The sequence below is a fragment of the Bos javanicus genome, chromosome 7 (genome assembly GCF_032452875.1).
Source record: "Bos javanicus breed banteng chromosome 7, ARS-OSU_banteng_1.0, whole genome shotgun sequence".
Classification (NCBI taxonomy): Eukaryota; Metazoa; Chordata; class Mammalia; order Artiodactyla; family Bovidae; genus Bos; species Bos javanicus.
The window spans coordinates 82,437,849-82,460,601 of NC_083874.1; the positions used below are offsets into that span (position 1 = coordinate 82,437,849).

The 22,753-nt window shown below is 37.5% G+C and overlaps 1 long non-coding RNA gene across 1 annotated transcript; it reads right to left on the reverse strand.

Moving 5' to 3' along the window:
• Positions 1-322: 322 nt before the first annotated feature.
• LOC133252061 (uncharacterized) lies at positions 323-21,254 on the reverse strand. Its single transcript, XR_009737798.1, has 3 exons — positions 20,680-21,254; positions 18,970-19,129; positions 323-403 (listed from the first exon to the last, which is right to left on the reverse strand). It is a non-coding gene; the product is annotated as an uncharacterized LOC133252061 (long non-coding RNA).
• Positions 21,255-22,753: the final 1,499 nt, after the last annotated feature.

The window sequence follows — 22,753 nt, forward strand, 5'->3', positions numbered from 1 at the left end:
TGGGATGTAAACTTTCCCCAAGGTCTTCTCTCTCTCCTCCTGCAGTGTGTGAGGGGCTTTATAAGGAACATGGTGCTTCTATTTCAGAAAAATGGCACATCCTATTTTAAAAGATTTGACAGTATATGAACAGTATATATAATATATTTATACTTAAAGGGTCTCTTTGGTCATTTGGATGATTCACTAGAGATGTTCCTGATAAGTATGGTTTACTAGAAAAATATAAATTCAAATTTTTAGTCTTCAGTGATTTCCCTCCCACCCCCACCCCTTGGGCTGAGATGGCTTCATGAAAGTTAATTTTAAAAAAAAAAGGCAAACCTTGAAAACATCTGGTGTTGAGTTCAGAAATTAGAACCAGATATGCTTCCTTATCCGTATTTCAGTTCACATAAGTAGCCTGCCAGAATTGTGAAAGGAAAAAGGTTTATTAATTTGATTTTTGTCTTGTTTTTGAAAAATAATAGAAATATTTTAATGCTCAAAGTAGTTATGGGTCTTTTTTTAAGAAGTATATAAACCATCCCTGAATATACATTAGAAATATTAGAATTAATATAAATTTTAGATAATAGCATTATAATAATTCACATTCAAAGGATTTACCAAGGGAATCCTCTAAATCACAAGAGCCAAACAGTATAAAGGGCTCATAGACTGCTTTAAAAGCAGTTTTTCAAATAATTTACAGTATATAGATTCCCAAATAAAAACTGAGAAAGCAAATAACTATTTAATTTCATTATTTTTTGAGCATTAGTAGACATCCCATTCAGAAAGCCATCATAAAAGAACAGCTAGAATTTTTGTTTTCTAAAACTTCAACAATAATCATTATCATTAAAAGAATAATTACAGATATGCACAGAAACATTGGGAAAGATATTGATAGAATTCTAAGCTGGTGTTTAAAGTTTACCAAGCACTATGGAGTTTATTTTATTTTACATTTATAGTAAGCTTAAATTAAACGAAGCACATATTATTTCCATTTAACAGATGTTAAAATTGAAATCTTCAAACACAGTGTGTTACAGTTACTTTTGTAGAGCCTATAAGTACCAGAACCTAGAATATGTCTACCTTAGAGCTTTTTCTATTACATATTATCTTTCTGCATGATGAAAATCCAACAAACTGTATCTCTAATTGGTTGGCATTAGAAAGCTAGCTTTTAACTGCACTCAATTCTAGAAAAATCAACCTGAGTGAAACATCAGCTTTAAAAAAAGAAACGTATTAACACTGTACTTGAAATATCTGTGTGGTAAGGAATTCATTAGATCAGAAATTCATTGCTTTGACAAGATATCTTTATTAATGGATTTTTCCAATTGATTTTTTAAATATGATTTTTTTATTATCAGCATAATTTTTTAGTTAATTTTTTAAATGGTGTATACTTGATTTACAATGTTGTGTTAGTTTGTGCTGTATAGCAAGGTGAGTCTGTGATACATATATCCACTCTTTTTTAGATTCTATTTGCATACTAGTCATTACACAGTATTGAATACAGAGTTCCCTGTGCTATTCAGTAGGTTCTTAATAGTTACCTATTCTATCTATATCTATTCTACCCTAAATAAAGTAGTGTGTATATGTCAATTTCAATCTCCCAATTTATCCCTCTTCTCCCTTTCCCTGTTGGTAGCCATAGGTTTGTTTCCTTCAACTGTAACTCAACTTTTGTCTTGTAAATAGATTCACTTGTAATATTTCTTTAGATTTCACATATAAATGATATATGATATTTGTCTTTTTCTGTCTAACTTCACTCAGTATGACAATCTCTGTGTCCATGTTGCTACAAATGGCATTATGGCATTCTTTCTTTATGACTAAGTAATACTCCATGGTATATATGTACCACATCTTCTTTATTCATTCTTCTATCAATAGACATTTAGGTAGCTTCCATGTAAATTGTAAATAGTGCTACAGTGAACATTGGGATACATGTATCCTTTCGAATTATGGTTTCTCCAGTTACATGCCCAAGAGTAAGATTGCTGGATCATATGCTAGCTTTATGGTTAGTTTCTAAATTTATCTCCATACTGTTCTCCATAGTGTCTATACCAATTTACATTTCCACCAACAGTGTTGGAGGGTTCCCTTTTCTCCACACCCTCTCTAGCATTCATTCTTGTAGATGTTTTTAAATATGATTTTTACTCTCTACTTTTTCAGTTGTTTTACATGTAAGTTTGTCCATAATCTTTCCATTTCAAGCAATTATACATTATAAAAATATGTCCTTTGTTCATTCAAATGTACAAAAAGATTAAAAGTGTCTAATGCATATGCTACATGAGTCTGATTTATTTTTCTTTTGCGGTGGGGGGGTGAGAAGCCATCTTTTAAATTCTGCTCTACATCTTACAAAGGAGAACATTGAAATGGAATGTTTTCCTTTTTTAAAATAGTGTTTTTCCTGGTGGTACAGCTCTTGGCCATTCTGTCAAAGTCTGGTCCAAAGTCTTATTCCAGTACTAGATTATCAAGTTTTCCAAAATCAGCATAAACCCGGGAACATTTTGCCTTTTTCTTACTCCCTCCCTAATTAATAGCAACAGTAATAACAATAATAGATGTCTTCCATTGTTATAATTTAGTGTTTCTGGACGTGGAAATGTAGTAAGGAGGAATGAGAAATTTGTGATATAATGATAATGCATGCTTTTCTATACTTCATAGTAAATACAATTGGACTGACTCCTCAAAACCATGACATAGACAGTGAAATTTGTATTCTTTCCATCCTAAAGAAATAAAAGTAGGGACTCAGAGAAGATAAATAAAATGTGCAAGCTGAGATAGCCAGTAAATGGCAGAGTGGATTAAGAATCCAAGCATCTCTACTCTGCTACTGGTTTGCAATGTTTACACAATCAAATTCTCTAATTCTGAAGCTACATTCACTTTGAATAGCCAGATAAGACAAGTGCAGACCAGTCTGAAATTCAGAAGCTCTGAATTCCTGTCTCCACCCTAACTTGGAATTCTCAGGAAACATGGCATCACAATTAAGGGCACGGGTTCCAGAGGCACCTAGACCTAACTTTACATTCCCATTCCTCCATTACCACCTCAAGGAAGCTTCACAAGTTAGTTTCTCCAAGCCTTAAGTTCCTCATCTGTAAAACAAAGACTGTTATGAAACTTAAATACAATAACAAATGTAAAGTCTTGGCCACAATAAGTGTTGCATAAATCATTGCTACTAGCACTTCACTTTATGCTGATTTCTCTTTTCCCAATTTTATTTATATATATATATATATATATATATATATATATATATATATACACACACACACACACACACACACACACTTTTGGAGGAAAGTGAAAACCCATATAGGTTTCATTGTGCACAAATGCTGACCACACACAGAGAGCTCTCCTCTAGGCACTTACATTTTAACTCTTAGACACCTTGGAATTATTGCACAGGTTCTTGAATGTAGATGTACATGAAGAATTTCTTTGAATTGAAAAAGTAGTATGTCTTACAGACCTACGTGACCATTTCTTTTATCTCTAGGCTTTTTATCTCATAATAAATAAATTGAAAATTTACTAAAAAGCTTTACTGAATTCCAGTATAGAATTTCCTGATGAACAAATAGAGTATCAGCATAATTATAGATGGGATTGGAAAGCACTGCTTTGTGAAAAAATACTTAACGTTATTCAAAAGGGAATAAACACTGGCTTTCAAACTTCAGTCAACCTGAATTTATAAGTATTTCTAAAATCAGGTAGTCTAATTTGATATTGATTCCTTGAGGATAGAGGATTCCATTTCATTTATGGATCAGATTCATTTCTTTAAATGTATCCTAACAACTAAATATGGATCAGGTTTGGTGAAACAATCATATTCAAAAGCTGAGTGCGAAAGAATTGATGCTTTTGAACTGTGGTGTTGGAGAAGACTCTTGAGAGTCCTTTGGACTGCAAGGAGATCCAAGCAGTCCATTCTAAAGATCAGTCCTGGGTGTTCTTTGGAAGGAATGATGCTAAAGCTGAAACTCCAGTACTTTGGCCACCTGATGCAAAGAGTTGACTCATTGGAAAAGACTCTGATGCTGGGAGGGATTGGGGGCAGGAGGAGAAGGGGACTACAGAGGATGAGATGGCTGGATGGCATCACTGACTCAATGGACATGAGTCTGGGTGAACTCCGGGAGATGGTGGTGGACACGGAGGCCTGGCATGCTGTGATTCATGGGGTCACAAAGAGTCGGACACAACTGAGCGACTGAACTGACTGAACAATGAATACCCTGTTTTTTCCTTGCTCTTTTTAATTCTGTTGTCATTCCAAAAATATAGGGTTGAAATACAGTAGCAATAAATGTGATGGTAAGAAACTCAAGTATAATTTCAAGGGATTAATTCAAACATACCTCAAGACCTTTGTAAGAATATTAGTTAGTAGTGATTGCATTAATATACTTGTGTACATAAATTCAGAGTGTTTCTGTATCACTTACCATGTTCTCAGTAACAAGGAATTGGAGAAGGAAATGGTGACCCACTCCAGTACTCTTGCCTGGAAAATCCCATGGACGGAGAAGCCTGGTAGGCTGCAGTCCATGGGGTCACTAAGAGTTGGACACAACTGAGTGACTTCACTTTCTCTTTTCACTTTCATGTATGGAGAAGGAAATGGCAACCCACTCCAGTGTTCTTGCCTGGAGAATCTCAGAGACGGTGGAGCCTGGTGGGCTGCCGTCTATGGGGTTGCACAGAGTCAGGCACGACTGAAGCGACTTAGCAGCAGCAGCAGCAGCAGTAACAAGGAATAAGGTTCAAAATGGATTATACATTAAGGAAAATACTGGCTTTCATAGCTGGAAGTTCCGGGGTTAAGATGAACCTTGAAGGAGGCTTTGTCCAGTGGTTCTGGTTGGGTTCCACCTCCCTGGTGGCTCAGTTGGTAAAGAATACACCTGCAATGTGGGAGACCTGGGTTCAATCCCTGGGTTGGGAAGATCCCCTAGAGAAGGGAAAGGCTACCCACTCCAGTATTCTGGTCTGGACACGACTGAGCAACTTCCACTTTCACGGTTCTCTTAGCTGTGTCCCACTCCCTACATAACATGATCCTCAGGACGGAGCAGAATAGCATCAGAAGATACAAGCCGCACAACAATAAATGACCACAGCCTAGAGAAGAAAAAAATAGCTTTCAGAACTCTTCCATAAAAGAGAGGGAACTTCTTTCCTAATCTCCCTTCAAAGGTGTTTGGCTATAATTGAGTTGCATGCTCATTTGTATACCAGTGTTTGAGGTGGTAGAGTAATGGAATTATGGCCATGCAGTATAAACTGCCCCTGAGGTTCTTGGCTGCATAATAAAAGGGTAATGAATACACAAAATTGGGATTCTCTTGGGAAGAAATAAGTAGAGAACGCGTACTTCTACATAGGCAACCATCAGTATCTTCTACCTCTTACAGGCAGATTCTTTACCATCTGAGCCACCAGGGAAGCCTCTTCCAATATCTACCCATTTGTTTTTTTAAGAGGTATTAACTGAGATAGTTAAGATCCTGAAACATAAATATTCCTTCTGATATACACTTGGAAGAAAACTACAAATGTTTTAAGTATTAAATAAATTGGCTTGAGCTATGAAATTCTTATACTGCTGGCAAGCAACCATGTCACAAGGCATGGACAAGATTAAACTTTAATGGATGACTGGGATAAGTCCAAGTAAAGGAAAGGAGGCCTCTGCAAATATGTTTCATGCTCATATAAGGATGTATATCGCCTCTTAAAAATATAAACCAGAAGATTTCATGCAAGCTAGCATTAAAGAGGAAAAACAAGTTTTCTCATGGAAAGCACTCAGCTTTGGGATAGGCACCCAACAACGAGATGGTATTAAGATTCATATAATGCCAGCTACTACTATGGTCTGAGATTAATTTTAACCAGTGATCTGTTCAGAACCCAGTAACAAACAATACTTCCTTGGAAATGAGGTTTTATTTACAAAGAGATTTATATATGACAATATTCACCATGATTTTTTTAAATGAAAAATAAGGATTTTCAGAGTCTAATAAAACCAAGAGGAAAACAAAGATTTTCTGGAAATGCTGTTTTGGAGTGTTGACTGCATTAACGTACAAAATGTGTATTTTTATTTTTAGAATTTTTTTTACTCATGCCTTATAATTGTTCTTAAAACAATTACAAATCTCTTTCCAAAGAAGAAATTGTGCTCTTCTCTAAAACTAATTTAACTTTGAAAAATACTTTATATTAACTGAGTATTTAAGTATTTATAAAATGGATAGTATATCCAGAAAGAATTAAAATACATAGTTCCTGCCCTCAAAGAACTTAAAACTTATTTGAGGACATCAGTCTAAAATATAAGAAGCAATAGCCAAGAAAATATAGCATGTAGTTAATTGTGCATCAGGGCATAGTGATATAGAAAAGACTGGATGAAGAATATCATACCAAAATTACAGAAGCCTTACTAACATCATACTAACATCTCTCGGAATATTCACCATGTACCAAATGTGTTTAATAGCTTACCATTTAATCCCACTACAACCCTATACATTGCAATCATTAGCATCAATATTTTACAGACAAATGAACTGAGGCTTAGAGAGATTCATTTGCCCACGTTGAAAAGTTAGTAAAAAGCAGAACTGGGAAATGAACCCATATAGTCAAATCCTACCATGTGATTGCTTAGCTACTAAGGTATTCTGCCTTCATGGAATAAGACAAACTCAATGAGCGTTTTGAAGACTTAGTGGTCCTTCTAAATGAAGGAGGATGGAGAGAGGTATTTGAAGAAGGAGGAGCAAAACCAGTGAGGGCATAGTCGCTGGAGTGTCCATGGTACATTTTAAGGCCCTTAAAAGAAACTGCCCAAACAGAATCCAAAGTTTGAACAACATTGAACGTGAAGACAAAATTGGACAAATTCAGTGGAGTTGGGTTACAGAGATTACAAAGGCATTGACGAGTTTTACAAAACAATTTTTCAGTTTTTTTTTTTTCAATATAAAATAACTGTTTGAACTCTTTCATCTCCTCTCTGTCTCATCCTCAGCTGCATCTTCAAATTCCAAAAGACTTGAAATGAATCACGGGAGACCACCCAACATCTTTCAGACCTTTAGATTAAACTCAAAAGCACAGAAGTGTTCTTAATAGCTAAAAGGTTAATGCTTTTCAATCCTGGATCAGCCGACTTTAAGGAGACAACAAGAGACGTCCTGGTGACCTGGAAATCCCACAGGCCCCCCCAAGTGACCTCCCAGGGGTACTTCTCCACATTCCATACACTTGGCAGTCTGGTCTCACCCTGTCAGTCTGAAATGGAATGCAGTCTCACACCCTGTCAGAACAGAGGTTTTCCTACACTGAAGTGGAAATAGTTCCAACCCTGGAACAGCTTATACATGCATGTTTATAAACATGTGGTTAATCTCTGGGAGAAAACACAAAAACTGGCCATTGTGATTGCCGCAGGGAAAGATAGTTGGGTAATTGGGAAACATTCAAAGAAACTTACTTTCCATCTCCCTACCTACCCCTTGACTTCTCTTTGAAGGCTATACATGTATTATTGTGTATTTGAAAATATGTTTATTGCAAATGAATTAACTTTCTAGTGGCTTTTTTTGCCTGTCCCACAATGCACTCAAAGCATCATTGCCAGCCAGTTCCCCAAGGCACAGCTCTTATCACTCCCCGCCCCTAGTCACAAACCTTCAATGCATGCCCACCACTAATAATGAGTTCCCAAGGTTCACAAGAATTGATTTCCTGATATAATTTATGTTTCACACCACATTTTGAAGTAGGTTATGCCTCATATGACAAGTAGTAGTATGGCATGTAGTGAATTTTAAAAATTTATTCATGGCTACACAGCTAACTGGTCATACTGCTGAGACTTGGCCCTGGAATACATGCCTCTTTCTATGATATCATACAGTTTCTTACATACAATATATTAAATTAAATCAAAACACTTTAGCCTACCATTGATTTCCAACCTTCCTGAGAAGTTTTCTCAGGCAAATCCCTAACATCTATCCTTTGCTCCAGGGAAACTGGTACTTAAACACGGGTTCCTCAAATATCCCTCACTCAACTCTCACTGTACCTTTCCTTGTTTTCTTTCTGGTCCTTTAGAATGTCTCCCCACTTCATTTGTCACTTATGAAAATCTTCCACAGTTAACCACAAGTGGTCCTCCTCAAGGCACCTTTCCTGAATTCCCCCAGTTCTCAACTCTTCTCTTCTCCATACTTTATTGCACCACTCACAAACTACATGTTAGTCTTAAATTATAATTAACTTGGTGTTTGTCTTAACCTAACTAAAAACTATAAACATTGAGAGGAAAGATCATGGCTCTCCATGTTCATTTTCCCAAATATCTAGGAAACTAGTTTCACTTATTAGAGCCTCAGAAACATTTGTTGAATTCAGTTTGCTAACTGATATTCTGGAACACCAGGGGTGCATTGTAAGATGAAGCGGACTTTGGCAAGAACCCAGAAACTGATTTTACGGTAGAGATCGTGAACTGGTGATCTGTGACACTCTGAAAGACGTGTGTGTTGTTAGCACAGAGTCATTTCTTTTGAGGGTTTAATTTTTTATTTGCATTATTTTCCAGCATTAAAAGCAGAAGATCTCATGTGAAAATCTAAATTTCTAAGTTTTAAAAAAATGGGAAAATCTAGCAAGACAGAGTCTGTCCTACCACATGAACAATTAGCTAGAATTAGTAAAACCTGCCCGTTTTCATGATGATATAGGCTGTCTGGTGTACCAAAGCCCACCCACCATTCATGGTTGTCTTACACTGAGGGAGCTATACTGATTTGTGATGCCTGTTGGATGCTATATATTCACATTTGCAATTCCTATTTGAAATGGTGATGCTTTTTCCTTCAGAAAAGAGTCGCTAAGTCTCATTAACTCTACAGAGAGCTCTGTACCTCTGTCAAGAATGGCCTGGTGAAAGAGATTTTCTCAACCATCTTTGAAAGAGTAACTTATCCTCCTCATGTAGGAAAGCCTCAATTAGAAGTTAAGTCAGGGGACTTCCCTGATGATCCAGTGGCTAAGACTGTTCTCCCAATGCCTAGGGCCCAAGTTGGATCCCCAGTTGGGGAACTAGTCTCCACACACTGAAACTAAGAGTTTGCATGCCATAACTAAAGATCTTGCATGCTGCAAGTCAGACCTGGCACAGACAAATAAATAAATTTGTTAAAGATTTATTTATTGAAATTGGAGGATAATTACCTTATAATATTGTGATGGCCTCTGCCATACATCAACTGAATTGGCCATAGGCATACATGTGTCCCTTCCCTCCTGAACCCCCCTCCCACCTCCCTCCCCACCCTATCCCTCAAGGTTGTCACAGAGCACCAGCTTTGGGTTCCCTGCTTTATACCTCAAACTCCCGCTGGCTATCTATTTTACAAATGGTAATGTATATGTTTTAATGGTATTCTCTCAAATCATCCCACCCTCTCAATATTTTAAAAGCAGTTAAGTCAGTTGTTACATTTGGGTATATTAATGGAAATAGAGAAAAATTCTATACAAAAAAACAAAATGTCATTTGAACTACAGACGTCACACTGAGACATGGCCAGGGGAGCGACCTACTAGTGACCCATAAGCAGGGAGTAGAACACTATGCAAGTGACAGAATTCCATAGCAAGGAGGGATCTGAAGAAAGGCAATCCAATGCTTTTATTATTTTTTTTCCCCATAACTTTTTTTTCCCTCAAGTTCTTTGTGCCTGTTATCACCTGTATGCTTACAAGCATATTAACACAACAAATAAATGAATAACAGGCAAATAGCAATAGGAGAACTCAAAAATATGATCTCTTTATCATTTTTACTTTTTTTAAAATTTTATTTAACCTTACAATATTGTATTGGTTTTGCCATATATCAAAATGAATCTGCCACAGGTATACATGTGTTTCCCATCCTGAACCCTCCTCCCTCCCCATACCATTCCTCTGGGTCGTCCCAGTGCACCAGCCCCAAGCACCCAGTATCATGCATCGAACCTGGACTGGCGACTCGTTTCATATATGATATTATACATATTTCAGTGCCATTCTCCCAAATCATCCCACCCTCGCCCTCTCCCACAGAGTCCAAAAGACTGTTCTATACATCAGTGTCTCTTTTGCTGTCTCGTATACATGGTTATTGTTACCATCTTTCTAAATTCCATATATATGCGTTAGTATACTATATTGATGTATTTCTTTCTGGCTTACTTCACTCTGTATAATAGGCTCCAGTTTCATCCACCCCATTAGAACTGATTCAAATGTATTCTTTTTAATGGCTGAGTAATACTCCATTGTGTATATGTACCATTGCTTTCTTATCCATTCATCTGCTGATGGGCATCTAGGTTGCTTCCATGTCCTGGCTATTATAAACAGTGCTGTGATGAACATTGGGGTACACGTGTCTCTTTCTCTTCTGGTTTCCTCAGTGTGTACACCCAGCAGTGGGATTGCTGGATCATAAGGCAGTTCTATTTCCAGTTTTTTAAGGAATCTCCACACTGTTCTCCATAGTGGCTGTACTAGTTTGCATTCCCACCAACAGTGTAAGAGGGTTCCCTTTTCTCCACACCCTCTCCAGCATTATTGCTTGTAGACTTTTGGATCGCAGCCATTCTGACTGGCATAAAATGGTACCTCATAGTGGTTTTGATTTGCATTTCTCTGATAATGAGTGATGTTGAGCATCTTTTCATGTGTTTGTTAGCCATCTGTATGTCTTCTTTGGAGAAATGTCTATTTAGTTCTTTGGCCCATTTTTTGATTGGGTCATTTATTTTTCTGAATTGAGCTGTAGGAGTTGCTTGTATATTTTTGAGATTAGTTGTTTGTCTGTTGCTTCATTTGCTATTATTTTCTCCCATTCTGAAGGCTGTCTTTTCACCTTGCTTATAGTTTCCTTTGTTGTGCAGAAGCTTTTAAGGTTAATTAGGTCCCATTTGTTTATTTTTGCTTTTATTTCCAATATTCTGGGAGGTGGGTCATAGAGGATCCTGCTGTGATGTATGTCGGAGAGTGTTTTGCCTATGTTCTCCTCTAGGAGTTTTATAGTTTCTGGTCTTACGTTTAGATCTTTAATCCATTTTGAGTTTATTTTTGTGTATGGTGTTAGAATTTTATGACATTCCTACCAAATTGACTTTTTAAACCTTCAATTCTCCAATGAGGGCAAGCCCCCACTTAAATTTTCACAATTTGTACTTTGAAAGAATTATTTTTTGCATGTTGGGAAAAAATGATGTATTGTAATTTTCCCCCCAATAGTCCTTCATTTTCCCTCTGGGGTAATGCTAATCACATGACAGACTTTTTTTATATTTAAAGATGATAATCATGACCTCCCTGATGACTCAAATGATAAAGATGCTGCCCACAATGAGGCAGACCTGTGTTCCATCCCTGGGTCAGGAAGATCTCCTGGAAAAGGAAATGGCATCCCACTCCAGTATTCTTGCCTGGAAAATCCCATGCACATAGGAGCCTGGCAGGCTACAGTCCATGAAGTCTCAAAAAAAGAAGATTAGGACATGACTTAGCCAGCAGTTATTATTAGTCCATGGGGTCACAAAGAGTCAGACACAACTGAGCAACTAACACTTTTACTTTCTTCATCATGTTGCCTCAAAGCCTCCCATTCTTCAGGTGAAACACCTATGGCTTCTGGTTAGTAAGACTCTCTTCATCCCCTGGTTGTTTCTTCTCTCATTATATTCCACCAAATTCTTGGCAGCCCAAGCTGGCCAGAGCATTACAGGTATTATCATGTCCAACAGAGCATAGCAGAGGATATTGAATCATTTCACTGTAATAGCTTTATCTATGCAGTCTTAAAGCTTAATTAGTTATTTCAGCAGCTGCAAATCTCTGTTGACTCACACGTGGTTGCACTCGACTGGAACCCCCAACTTCTGTTAAAGTTCATCTTTACCATCATATCCTTCCACAATTGGACACTTGGACTCCATATCTATCCCTATTAAGTCTCATCATGTTTATATTGGCCCATTATTCCAACCTGTCAAGGTTGGATTCGATTCTAGAACTCTCTCTTCTTTATTTCTGTCTCTGCAAATCTGATGTGTATGTAGTAAATTCTTCCCTCCAAGTCAGTACAAAATAAGCAGAGTAGGAACAGACTTTGCTTCAGGTCCTCCTTCCTGGTTTCCAGATTCAAGCTGGCCCCTCAATTTTTTTGAGAAGAGCCATTTACCTGTCAATGGCCTACTCAGCTCTGTTGTCAGCTTTCTACCTGTCTTTAAGAATGCTCTGGGAAAAGAATGTTCGAGTGCACATGCATGCACATAGATATATACTTTCCTTGGGAGAGGATTCATAACTTCCACCAGAGCTTCAGAAAGTTTCCTGACATAAAAAATATTAAGAAACATTAACTTTGTAAATTCTCTGAACACCCAATATATTAAAATATCTATTTTTTAAATCTCTAACGATCATTATTTATTGAGTGCCTATTGTGTGCCAGGAGAGCTCTAACTATTGAGATTTTTAGAACACAACAGACCAATCCCCTGCCTTCATGGTGTTTACATTCTAGTGAGGCAGAACACTAGACCATAATGACCAAGAGTAATAAGGAAGCCAGTAGTATGTTTAATACTGATAAATGCCAAGGAACAAAAATAATGTAGTGGATATGAAGTGTTGAGCAAGAAGGCTCCCTCACTGAGATGACATTTGTATTAATACAGCAGCAAATGTGAGGCACCCTGTTAGACCGGACACTTAGTCTGCCCATGAGCAGCAAAGCTGCAACAGAGTAAGCCAGGGGAAATAGTGGAGATGATTTGGGAGAGGATTGTGGGTGGGGAAGCCAGAATGGTCCTCCAACATAGGTTGCGGGGAGAGGGATTCCCCCTCGGGTGCATTTGAAAATGTAGGGGAGAGGTGTTTTTAGTTGTTACAATGACTCAGGGACCCTACTGACACTTAAGGGGCACAGAGACACTCTGTAGGGTTGTTTTGTATGGTGGGAAACTGTTTCGCCTCCAATGCCAACAACATCCCATTGAGAGACCCCAAGTAACTTTAGCCGTTGTATAAACTCTGGACTTTACTCTGAATGAGATGGGAAGCCATTAGAGATCTCAGTGAAGAAGAATGAATGGTCTAATGCGTTTCTCAAGGCTCAACCTAGCCATCCTGTTGGAGATGAAGGAGACCACGGCAGAAGCACAGAGATCGGTTCAGCGATTGTCACAATAATCCACGTAAATGATGATGGCTGGACCAGGGAGGTAGGAAGGAGGAGATGACAATTGGTTGGATTCTGAGTAAATACTTAAGATTGACAGGTATTGCTGATGCAATAGAAGTGGTATGAGAGAGAAAGAGAAGAGGATAAATCCAAAATTTTAGGCCTGATAAGAATCTATCAGTTGGAAGGATATACCTGTCATTTGTAGTTGTGATGGAGCACAACTTTAGTTGGAAGTGAAGTATTAGGAAGAAGGCCACATGACATAGCCACTTAGACTGATGGATGAATGCAAATATATGAGTATGTATTGTATATAGATACAGTTACAGAGAGATAAAGATACAGATATGAGAACTGACATAGACAAAATATAGAGGTAGAGACAGAAAGAAATCTAAAAGAGACCAAAAATGTTAACACCAGCTATCTCTAGTTGTTTTAGATTTAATCTGCAGGTTTTTCTTTTACACATTTCCTAGATTAATTACATTAAGCATGTCTTAATTTTGTGAAATGTAAAACCTTTGAATATCTGCAACACCACTTCATACAGCTTATTTATGAAAGCAACAGAGATCTGCTTCGATTTTTCTTTTCTGTGGACTTGGCCCCTCTTCCTCCAACTGCTTACTCATCAGTTAGCAATGGACTCCCTGCTTGCGAGGCCACTTGTCAGGATTTAAAATCTTAGCCTTACTCTACTGTGGTCATTATAAGCATGCAAGACATTTCCAGACCCCCAAGATTTTCATTCTGAGGAGAAATGAGGGAATTGTTAGCAGCTGAATCCTCTTTGAAAGAGCAAGCCACACATATTTATAGAGCTTTAGGGGATCGTACGAGGAGCAAAACAATTGTCACTCAGGTCCCCTTTCCTGGCAGCCCCTCAAAGCTTACCAAGTGAGAACAAGAGTGCCCAGCTGCCCTGAACAGCCAGAGAGAGTGAAATTTAAAACTCGAATTGCTTCTCTTCTCATTATGTATTATTTGTCAATCATGGATAAAAAGTGGTTTTTGCCCTCCAGCCGCTAGCCCTGGGGCGCACATATCACTCAGCAGTGCCACTTTCTTCTGGAACATTGCAAGAAAAATCAGTGATTACACCTTTCGTTGAAAGGAAGTGTGGTCTTTTGTCCTTTTTTTTTTTTTTTTTCTTTTTTCATTTTAACCTGATGAAGGCAAGTCACTTGGAAAAAAAATTAGTAAACTTGGTTGTTATGGTGGTAGACATCTTAAATATGGAAATAATGTCTATTAGTACACAGATGCTTTCCTCTTTCCTATTGGAGCCAACATGTCTGAAAAGTACTTGATGGCTACAGCCTAGTGGGAGAGGGAGATTGTACTCCTTTGTACCAGACCTTGCAAATAAGCAATAAAATGCACATTATCAAAATGCAGACTTTTAAAAATAGATTCATTTTGATGCCCACCTTTCAAGCTTGTTTTACGACATCAAAACACATTGCCCTCATTTGTACGTTTCACTCATGTGACAAGGGAGCCCTTTTTAAAATTTTTTCACACCATTTAGGACTCAGTAACTTTTTATTGTACTGTATAGGGAGTGACAATATGAAGCTTAGATATATTTTCAGTTGCTATGATAAATATACATTAAGCCATACTGCACACAGCTTTCTGTCTAATATTCTTAAACAATGTACCAAAACATCACCTCAGTTATTCAAGCACATTCTAATAGGAAACATCAGCATCTCTTTGTGTCTAAAATTTGCACCTTTGACTTGTATAAAGGAGAAAAGTCCCAATACAGCAATGCTGAAGTTTTTAGATTTCTTTAACCAGGAAAAGTGCACTGAAGGCATTAGTAGGCACAGCTCTGATTCTTTTTTAAGTTAAATACCACTCACCAAACAATTCAAAATTCAAAAACTATATGTTTTACAGGTGGATCAAAATGCTAACATAATTGATGACCTTCAATGAAACAGATCCTGTTACAGTAAGACAATATTGGCTCCCTACCATTCTTTTCTTTTTGTCATAATTCTATCTAGGAACAGAAATTGATGCCAACTGGAAAAATCCAATCATGGAAGCCCCAGCAGGTTCAGCTTCCCCTTTCATGTTCTAACTTACATGGCAATGTGAGGTGATCACATTGTCATAAATTTTACAGAATGTAGGTCAGGGCAGGAAGGACAATCAATAGTTTGGGCCCACCTACTGCTTCAAGCTTCTTATTTTCTGTGGGCAGGATATGGACCCTGCAGTAAGTTCAGGTTCAAATGGAAGGCACTGAACTGGCTAGGCTTCCGGCCAAAGCTGTGCATTGTCAAGGCATTTCACATGGTTTCCATCTAAAGCTACAGAAGACTGGGGCAAGTCTGTCTGTATGAATGTGTGTGTGCAGATTGCCACCTCGACTGGTTCTGATTTACACCTAATTCTCTCCAGGATCCCTAGAAGTGAACTTTGCTGAACTTCGTACAAGTTCAACCTTTGTAACCAGTCCTGAAATCCCAAAAGTGTTGTCTGGAATTCAATTTCAAAATAAAGACATGTCTTTCCAAGTTACATGTTTCCAACTATTGTTGAGTATTTGGCTCCAATATCTGTCATGTCTAATGCGGTACATTCCTAAATATCTAGGTAGTGTAAGAGAATTGGAACTTAGAGGAACAGCATCATGAAGTGGGTGGTTGCAGAAGATCTAGAGTTTCAAAGTGCATCTCATTCAAGGAAGCTTCCAAATACCTGAGGATTTTTCAGTGGCCCTTGGCAACAAGTATCTATTAGTTGCTTTTAATGTTCTTCTTTATATCTCTTTTCTCTTCCCAACTAATCCATCAAAACCGAGATAATAAGTCTAAACTGAATGCTTACCCTTGCTCTGTTGATTCTCTGGGTTTTCAATTTTATGCCTTTGTTCTCTTGTCCTTTACCTGAGCTACTTTTCTCTTTTTGCCCTATGTTCATAATCTCACTAATCATAAGGCTCCATTTACAAGCTCTTCATCCATGAAGCCTTGCTTGACCCTATCAACAGGAAATCATCCCCCCTTTATCTGAACTTCCATAACTCTGAATGGCATGGCATCATCATCCTGTATATGTGTGTATATTATCTCCCACACTAGACCATAAGATGCCTGAGAGCAAGACTATCACTCAGTTGTTAGAAAGATGATGGAGTCACTCAAATGACATTCGTTGAAAGAATAATGAATGCATAGATGGATATTCATTCAAATATAAAGTGACAGGAGGACATAAACACAGGCAGCATCATAACAGAAGGCTGCAGGGACAAGAAGCATTTAAAGAGGAAGGACACTTTCAGCGTCCTCCCTGCCTCTGTGTCCTTCAGGTTAATGCCCACTTCACCGCTATGTGAGCCTCAGAAGGAAAAGCACCTCCTGGTCCTCACTCAAAGTTACATCTCCAGCCCCTTCAGCACAATAACTGGTCCATAACAGATACTCAATAAATGTTTGTTTGATTGAATAACATATTGAATTTTTAAAAGCAAAGACTCTTTATATAATGTAAGCCTCTAAGCTAGAGGAGGGAATTTTAGGGACATCAGGAGATGATAAGATTAAAAAAACAAAAACAAAAACCTAAAGCATCTTACGGTAAACCACTAAAAAAATGGTCTCCCAGTTTCTACCTGTCTGACCTTGTCTGAGCCTCCTTGAGCTTTGAGTTCTCTTCCTGTTCAATGTCAAGTTGATGAGACAGCCACAAGTGATAATCTGTGTAAACTCAACCACTCTCTCATTAGCCCAGAAACAGATTATAAAAACTGATACTGGCTCTTGAGAGTTCTTCTGTAGAGTACTCTCTTATTTCCAGAATGGCTCCAAACTTGATAAGATCCACGCCTTTGGAAGAGAGATTAGCATCAGACCCAGTGGGGATTTTTAATCACATTAAAACAAGATAACATATTATCTGAGAGAAAATTAATCCTCATTTCTAGGCTGTGTTATTTATGCAACTTGACAGATGGGAATTCTTTTAAATAGTTATCTGGTCCATTTCTTTTCACAGGCTTTATTGCCTTGACATCTAAATATCTTTAATTTATAAGCATTCAAATGGTTCTTGATTAAAATAACTAGCAATTTTATTAGTTCTTGCTTCATAAAATAAGTCATATAATCAAACTCCTAAAGATAGCATATTGATATCATATTTCCAATTAGATTTCCAGGTTTATAACATCAGGTACCCAAAGATGACAGCATAAATAAATTCATTTAGCTCAGCACTTACAACTTAATATTAGTTGGAAGAGATCTGCAGAAAATTGCCTGGGATGAAGGAAGGTGGATACATATTTGAATGAACTTTGTAAAACAAGTAACTGCTTGTTTAAAATTCCTTGCATTTCCAGACAGTTCTTGTGATTTTTGATGGTATCATATCCTATTTCAAAATATGTAAAACCTTTATTTATAGAACCAACTATTCACACCTCTTTTCACAAATGACTTTAAATAGATTCCTCCTGAGTATGATTTCATTAGAAGTGAAAAGGAAAGTTTACAATATTAAACAAATTTTATCTACCTGGTTATGAAAAAATGAAAAGTATAAATGAGATAATAAACAGAGTTTAAGATATTTCAAATACCTTCTACAAATCTAGTAAGTATCATTCATATATCAATTACTTAGCCAGGAAATATTTCTCAATCACTAATATTAAGTAAAGCAAGTATAGGCAAAAAGCTATTTAAATCCAGTTATATGAAAGTTAACATTCCTATATTATATCAAATTACACCCAATGAGTGACTAGTTCTTCTTATTTACTTGGAAAGCTCGTCCCAAAAGCTGTTATCTGGCTTGTTAATGTTTATAATTGTAGTTATGATAGCAATCAAATTCCTATAAAGTCACTTAAAGCATATTAATATCACATTGTCAATTAAACTACAGTTTTACAATGTCAGGTACCAAAAAGTTAAGAGTATAAACAAATTCATTTAGTTCAAACACTTATTTTACCTTAAAATGTTCTACTTTGTGTGTGATATGAATTCTAGCAAACTACTCATAAGATGAATTCTAATCTTCAAAAACAAACTACAAAGGCCTGCATAATTACATTACTGACTTGGACTAATGCAGTAAAACAGTTTCAGAATTTTGATAAGGAAAGCATTCACTCAATATTTTAGGTAATCATTAATTTTTAACGTGAAAACACAAAGCATTACCTCAATGATGAGTTCAAGCTTAATCGTAGGTTCCAAAATGTTACATTAGTTAAAACATGACAAGCAACCACACAATCAGCATTTCTTTTTTACCCTCACTTATTCATGGAAATGCTATGACCAAGCTAAAGCTACGCTATCACATATTCCCCTTTTTGAAAGTTGAAACTGATAAAGTAGGTAGAATAGCATTCTCACTTCATTTTACATATGAGAAATTTGAGACTCAAAGAATCGAAGTTCCTCAAGACCACACAGTTGGTAAATAGCAGACCCAGAGAACCAGATTGGCAGAAAAAGAATTTACCAGCAAAATTAATGAAGCATTTTACACTCAGGTCAGCCAGAACTACCAGTTCTTCATTTCCTATATTTTTCCAAGAACCCTTATTTGCTTTTCTGTGGATCAACCTAATTTGCTTCTACTCTACTCACATGGTAGCATGGCTTATATATGTGATCCATTTATTCCAGTCAGATGTTATTTTTCCATTATCCTTGGATTCAAGTGTTGGTATCCTTACTCAGCTTTTGCTTTTGTAGGTTGTCAGTCAAAGGTCTTATAAATTTTTCTTCCTTTTAAAGTACTGTGTACCTGAGAGAAATTAGAGGAGCAGAAAAAAGTTCAGCCACGTCAAAAACATATCTTAGAGAGAAATTTGCTTTGCATGCTATCATTTAACAAACAATCACTTGATTGATACTACCATGTATCTGAATATGACTGACAGAGTCAAAGCCTAACAAGGAAGACATATAATAAGCCAGAGATGACTACACGTACCGTGGTATGTGCTCTAATAGAAGCAATGAATTAGAGAGCTTCCAAGAGTAGGTACATAACACTGTGGGAGTTAGGGAAGGGAAATAGGCACGGGACAATTGAAATAACCATTGAAATGTGACGAAATCAGCAAAGAAGTTCAGTCCAGGCAAAGTGGCCCAACCTGATGTGGCACTTTTAAGAATCTGCCCCTTACTGGCATTATAGGATGGTGTTCCACAGAATTTCCCCCCGTGTGCCCATTTTTACTAAATTTGTCTTCCTGAAACACCAGTTTTCACCAGCTTTGAATGACTCATCTGCTACTATAACTTGGCCTCCACCAAATCCGCTCAATAAAGGAGACAGTCTGTCTTACACTTTGATCCTAGCAACGGTTTATATCTCAGCATAACTGTGGGGAAACAATTATGGATTACACCGCACTCATTCAACCCAAAGTCTAGCAACTTTCAAGGATCCATAGCTCCTTTAAGCATTTTTCTATCAAGTCTTCCTCTTCCTCCTGGGCAGGACCTGAAAAAATGGTGGAAAATCAAAATATCCTCTGGAGACAGACAAAAGTTGAATATGGCTAAGAATGTTTGAGAAAAAGCAAATACTAGAGCTAGAAAGGTTAAAACAACAAAGTAGTAAAACTTTTCAAGCCCTGAGCAGTAATTAGGTGTCAGGCATCATGTCAAGTGTGTTTTGCATTATCTAATTTAATCCTTCAACTTCCCAGGTGGCTCAATGGTAAAGAATCTGCCTGCCAAGCAGTTTGATCCCTGGGTCAGGAAGACCCCCTGGAGAAGGAAATGGCAACCCATATCAATATTCTTGCCTGGGAAATCACATGGACAGAGAAGCCTGGTGGGCTACAACCCATGGGGTCTCAGAAGAGTCAGACATGACTTCAAAGATAAACAACAACAACAGTTTAATCCTCACAACAATTCATGAGGTAGATCCTGTTACTCTCCCTATTTTACAAATGAAGTAACTGAAATTCAGAGAGGCTCAGTACTTCCTGAAGATCACACAGATGGTAAAAAGACCAGTCAGGCTCCCGCTGACACTCCAGAATCCACACTCTTAAGCTATATGCCTCTCAAATACAGGTCATTATATTATATTCATTAGTATGGAATGCAGATTTACAATCCAACGTGACCTATATTTGGAATGAGCCATTGAAGGTTTATAAGCATGGATGTATTTGGACTTGAATTTTGGAAAGATCATTCTGGGGACATAAGATGGGGTGAAGAGAATGGACAGAGTTCAAAGACCACTGCCGGACCCTGTGGTGATGAGATGAGGCCCTCAACTTGTGTGGTAGCCATTGGCAAGGAAATGACAAGAAGTATTTGAGAACTTACCATGTGTGAGTGGATGAGGAAGGGGGATTGAAGAGGATTCCAAAGTCTCTGGTCTAGCTGGCTCTTGGAGGTTGCGAACAGTATCAGCAAAGAGAGAGAACTCAGAAGGAACTGGTTTAAGAGACAAGATGGGGAGTTATATGACAGCCCACCACCAGACACACTTCCCTCTGTGGTCAAGCTTGCTTGTGTTCAGATTGTTCTTCCAAGTCAACTTTATAACTGATTTTTTTTTTTTTTAAGTAACTTTTTTGGAGATCTTTCAAAGAGGGTAAAATCCACAGAGACTAAGAGTCTGGACAGTCTGTTCTGATGGGTCTGGCTTCACTTTCCCTTCCTACTCCATTTTCTAGAATAGTCGTAGGCACTACAAAAAGAATCCACTAACATCATCCAAATGAGCTTCTAGGCCCTACAGGAAAAAGCCCACCCAGCAGGTTTTTAATTGCCTCTCCATCTCACCACCCAAACATCCTTGTTATCATCTTCTTTTTTTAATGCCATGACTCATCAGACCACCAGGTAAAAGCCCCAGGTCACCAAGCCAGCAGCCAGGGAGGGCATGGAAAGCGGAGACAATGACTCTTACAGTCTCTTATTTGAAAAAGATTTTGTAGCTTACTTTTGCTGAGCAGAAAGCACCTTTTGAGTGGTCCAATTTATTGAGATACCACAAGGATGACACAGTTGAAAATAAGCCTAATATGAAAATATAACTTGGCTTCCCACGTGAAAGGAAACAAAGCTAGTGACATTTCCATAGAGCCAAATATTTCATCACAAGAACGAAAGTCCTCTGTCTTAGTTCTAGGTCATGTGTCAATAAGAGGGTTGTTATTTTTTAAACCCCGTGTCATGTGACCCAACTGAATCATCTATAATAATTTTGGGGAGTGAACCAGACAACCAGGACCCTCTCTCAAACACAAATGCTGAGGCCGACTCAAATCAGCAGCTGCTTTGTGTTTCTGAATGAGTTGTTGTAATTTAAATGTCTCATCCCATTGGGAACTAAGGGAGGTGACATAACCCAGAAGAAGCTCGGAAGTGAGAGTGTTTGTAGGGGTGGCTGAACTACGTGACCTTTAAGGCCTGCCCTCCAATTCTGTCTTCAGGAGTCAATGGATGTACTTCAGGAGTTTTTGGCGTTCAGGGCAAGCTTCTTGGGAGGTTTATTTGAAAGAAAAAGAAAAGTGAGGCTGCAAGTAGGTGGGTATGATGAAAGGTTTTTCTTTACATCATCTTCCATGGAAAGTATTTTTTTTGTTTTTTTTTCATGGAAAGTATTTTTAAGTAGCTAGTTCAATGGTGAGTGTCTGTTATACTCTGTATTATGAGAAAAGAGGGAGTTCATCTTCTTGGACAAAATCCATACTACAATGCTTGAGCAGCAGTAATAGGCAGAGATGAAGCTGATTCTAGGACTTTGTTTTAATTCCTTTAAGAAGAGTATCACTAAGCACGCTATATTCTGTTGTTTAAAACACAAAATAGAGATAGTTAAAATGGACCTGGGACATGATATACAGAATGCCACTTCAGTTTTGTGGTCAAATGAAGGGCTAATCTTAATTTTTATTCTGAATTGTACAGAGTCGATTTTTCTGTGTACTAAATGGTATCATTTAGTTAGCATTCAATAATGCCTAAGTAAAAAATTGTATGATTCACTCAACAGATGCAGAAAAGCATTTGATAAGATGATAAGATTCAACACCCTTTTAGGATAAAAATCTTCCACAAACTAGACATATCATACACTCTTAAAAGGCAGAAAATCCTTATTGTTTGCAATAATATGGATAAACCTGGCGGACATTATGCTAAGTGAAATAAGACAGATACAGAAAAATAAATACTGCATGATCTCACTTATATGTGGAATTTTATAAAATCAACCTCTCCAAAGCAGAGAGTAGTTTGGTAGTTACCAGAGGATGGAGGATGGGGAAAAATAAGGAAATGATGAAAGGATACAAAGCTTTAGTTATTTAGGATGAATACACTCTGGAGACTGAATGTACAGCATGGAAACTATTGTTAATAATACTGTATTGTACACTTAAAATTAGCT